General features: G+C 47.2%; 1 pseudogene; it reads right to left on the reverse strand.

The window, feature by feature from the left end:
• Positions 1–2,202: 2,202 nt before the first annotated feature.
• Positions 2,203–3,554, reverse strand: LOC119406509 (uncharacterized; annotated as a pseudogene).
• Positions 3,555–4,307: the final 753 nt, after the last annotated feature.

Raw genomic sequence — 4,307 nt, forward strand, 5'->3', positions numbered from 1 at the left:
GTGGCAAGTCAATTCAGTGAAGGAGCGTTTCTGATACGGATGATTATTCATGTGTCAGTTACGGTCGTTGATATCCCAGTGAAAAATACCATAGTTCGTCAAAAAAGATGCTGCATTATTTGTCTTTCACGTTCGAAAAAACAGGTGCGGTTTTTCGGGTTTACTGAACTGTTTAATTATTAACAGTAAAAAATAAGATGGGTCTAACCCACACGTGCTGCGTAGTCTCCTTATATCCGCTTTTCTCTTTATACCTGTTTTATAATCCTTTCGTAGTGACGTTATAATTTTTCGTGGTGACGTTCTGTAACTCACATGTGCTCTCGCTTTATGCGACCTTGTGTACTAGGGAATCTGTTCTTACAGCTTTTACCTGTCCTTGTCGTAATCTTTCCTTGTTGAGGAATAAAATTTGGATCTCTGTTTTGAGTCTCAGATCCTGGAAGCAGTGTGAATGTTCCACAGCAGCATGAAGCCAGTGGAGCAAGCCAGAGGACCAGCCGCCGCAGTAAGCCCATTTGCCGCTATTTTTGATATGACATACCTAATTGTCGTTTCAAAATTTTCAGGTGCAGCCTGCGAATGGACGGCGGGCGAAACGAAGTTGATGCTCGACTATTACGAGCAATATTTCGCACAGGTGGGACCCAAAAAAAATTCGAACTAAAAAAGAATTTTGCCCGCATCGCTGAAAATCTTAACAAAACGATGGGGATAACGAGGACCGGTGAGCAATGCTGCAGCCGATTTAAGACTGTAATAGGCGCAAGACATCGGCAACTACTCATAACAAGAAGTCTTGCAATTCACCCAGCGACGTGCCATACGACGAGGAGCTGACCAAGATAGCCGCTCAGGACGACAGCCTCGAACCAGAGGAGTTGCGAGATGGCCACGGCGTCGTTTGGAGAAAGATACCGGGATCATGTCCAGCAGAAAAGGACGTTTGTCAGGAGAGGTGGAGGAGACGCCTGATAAAGATGCAAAGCTCGCAGAGCAGTCAGTACTTCATCGAGTGGGCAATCAAACACTGCTGAAAAACAAAAACAGGCCACCGCGTCCTTCCACATCTAGACTGCAGACATGCAATTTTTCCTTGACGAAATGAAGCAGCTGCAAGCGCAGAAGGAAGCGCAGAGAGTAGCACGACAGAAGAAAGAAAAACAGAAAGAAGAAAGCCGGCAAGAGAGGGCGAGGCAGCACAATGAGATAATGGCATTACTGAGCCGTGCCCTTGGCATAAGTGCGGAGTACACTGATGGGTGAAATAAATAACTGATTTATGCATAAGAGAAAACTGATTTGATTAAACAATTGTTTGTTTCAGAGCCTGTGGTGGGATCCGCAACAAGAAAGTTTGCTATCGGACAGATAAGTCTCTGTACGAGCTTGGTTTAGGGTGGTAGATATTCGAAAAATACGTATGTTGCATTTATTTATTCATTTACACATATATCTATCCGCTGAACGATTATAACGGGAAGCGTCAAGACAACGATAGGAGTTGTAAGAAAATATTATGTGAAGGGTGTGCAATTTCTGAGTACACATGGCCTGCGGCCTCACGTGTGCGTAGAAATAGATGTGCAAGTTGTACACATGGCTGCGGGCCGCACGTACAGTTCGCACGTGTACGTAGAAATGTGTGTGCAAGTTCTAAGAACCATGGCCTGTGTTCTCACTGCAGTTCGCACGTGTACGTAGAAACAGGTGTGTAATTTCTACGGCACACGTGCGAGTGACAGGGCACCTGCACACAAGCCATAAGCGAGGCGCTTTTAGACGACCATTTACAGCCGTACTTTTGGGGCACTTTTAACGACCTGCTGAAACGTCGAAAATAAACTTCTTCTTCTTGCTGTTTTTTTTTTGGGGGGGGGTCATTGTCCAGAAACCACGATTTTGTAATGAGACGCCGTATAGAGGTGGCTCCGAAATTTTTGACCACCTGGTGGTCTTTAACGCGCACCTTGTTGCCGCTTTCCAAGAGGATCTTTTTCATTTACATATATAGATTAACATCACGCTGTGTACATTCACACACAGTATTTGCACAGGCATATTATTATGCAAAAAAATGAATATAGAGACGGTGGAATGAAAAAAAATAACAAAGAAGCGAGCAGATGTACAAGCGAATTATATCTAAAGCTTTTGTTTATTTTCTCCCATAGAACAAGTACCTATATCACGGAGCAGCTACTAATGGTGGACTTTCACGATACGAAGCAGGAAGTCATTTGCGGATTTTTCATTTTCCCCCAACATTTTTTGGAACACTTTCTCTCGCTTCAACTCGCCGAGCTTAAGTAGTGCTGCGTCTTCTTCAGTATCCTCTTCTTCACATTCATCGCTGTCTGTGCACTTGGACCATGGTACATCATCGTTAGCCTCCTCTTCATCACTGTCATCGAGCAGTTCGTCGCCTGTGTCGATGCACAGATTATGCAAGATGCAACAAGCAAGCATAAACGCATTTAGCCACTTGACAGTCCGCAGCTCCAGATACATAAGCTGGCGGAAGCGTTTCTTCAGGATCCCAAACGAGTTTTTCAATCAGCACGCGGGTTGCCGAAAATTTTGCATTGAATTTTTTCTTCTGTTTTGTTAGTGCTCCATAATCCCTGTAAGGGGTAAGCAAGAACGGCCTTACAGGGTATGCTGCGTCACCTAGGATGTGATACCTGCCACCTTGGCATATCCCTGGGATTTTTTTGGCAAGCGAGGACAGGCGAAAGACACGGGAATCGTGTATCTTGCTCGAGCTTCCAACGAGCACGTCACTGAATCGCCTCTTGTTGTCGCACACAGCCTGCAATGTCATTGAGAGGAAGTGGTGTCTGTTGACGTAGGTCGAAGCTATCTTGTTTTCGGGGCACTGGATGCGAATGTAGTAACCGTCTATGCACCCAACAACACCAGGCACACCCGACACCTGCAGAAAATGGACCAACAGTTCGTCAGTCTATTTTCAAGCGTTAAGAGTTAGGTGAACATACTTTCTCGAAATCTCTGGACAGCTTCTCCAGGTCACGGGGAAATGTGAGGACAGTTGGACCTAGCGTACACAGGTAGTCTGCCACTCTTTGCAGTACCCTGTGTACAGTACTTGCAGCCACGTTGAATCTGTCGGCCACATCCCGCATGCATGTTTTGTTGGCTGCATACCTGCGCGGTAAGGAGATCAGGCGGCACACTTTAGTCCCCAATTTCGCGGGACGAATTTAAGAAGAGGCAGCAATAACAATTACTCACCAAATTACTTACCAAATGAAGGACAAAATGTGCGTCTCCGCAGATTTCGCAGCCTTGCCACCGTGATTGTCTTTCGGGCACATCGGAGAAGACGCGAAGCCTGCTATCAGTTCGGTGGCAACACGCCGAGACAACCTGAAGTGCCTTCGGAACTGCATTTCGCCAGCAAAAGTAAAGAGTGTTAAAATGCGAACTTCCGAAAGGGATGCGTTAATTCTTACCTCTTCATCCGAGTACTGGCGGGCGACGTCGTCGACGAAATGCTCAACTTTTGGTTTCTTGTCCGGCGGCCGAAACATGACGTCAAAAACGTGTTCGTATACGCCAGCTTCCAAAGCTTCTTCGTCGCTTGATTCCTCACTGGTCGATCCCGGAACTAGAGCTCGAATCATCGCTCTCGGCGAGCAGCAAAAGCGCAAGTTGACGCTGCGACGCACACTCATTTTTCTCCCGAGACGCGACTTGCGTTCTCGGCGCGCGGAGTGCGCGCTTGGACAGCGCATTGGTCGATCACGTGGTACGCCACGCACTGCGCACGCGCGGGGCCCTTGCGACTTCCGGTTGAATCCGCCGCTTTTCGCGGAGTAGAGAGAGTTGCTCCGTGGAGTGGATTTCGCGGCAGGGCCGCTCCGGATCTGCCAATGAAACATACAGGGAGCACTCTCAATCTGCCAATGGAACAGGCTTGCTCCGAATGGAGCAGAAAAACTGCTACCGGAAGTGCTCCGAATCTGCCAATGGAATTCACCATTACTTTATCTGTGGATCGCGTCTGAGGAGTGTCCTCACCTAAAACGCATTTATTGCCACGCGCGCTTCTTTTTCTATTTTTATGTAACCAACCCGTTACACGTGTAACCTCTGACTTGCGGGCGCCGTGCCGGAAAGTCGCACATTCCCAAATATTTTGTTTTGTTCTGATAAGCTCGAACGCACAACGGGAACAGTAGAGCTTATTGTGGAACTAACGTGGCCGCCAATGACAAGGCCGGAATCTTCGATGCCACTTGTATAAAGGCCGATGCGACTTACGGCTGATCAGATTACCGACG

The sequence above is a fragment of the Rhipicephalus sanguineus genome, chromosome 10 (assembly GCF_013339695.2).
Source record: "Rhipicephalus sanguineus isolate Rsan-2018 chromosome 10, BIME_Rsan_1.4, whole genome shotgun sequence".
In the NCBI taxonomy this organism is placed as follows: domain Eukaryota; kingdom Metazoa; phylum Arthropoda; class Arachnida; order Ixodida; family Ixodidae; genus Rhipicephalus; species Rhipicephalus sanguineus.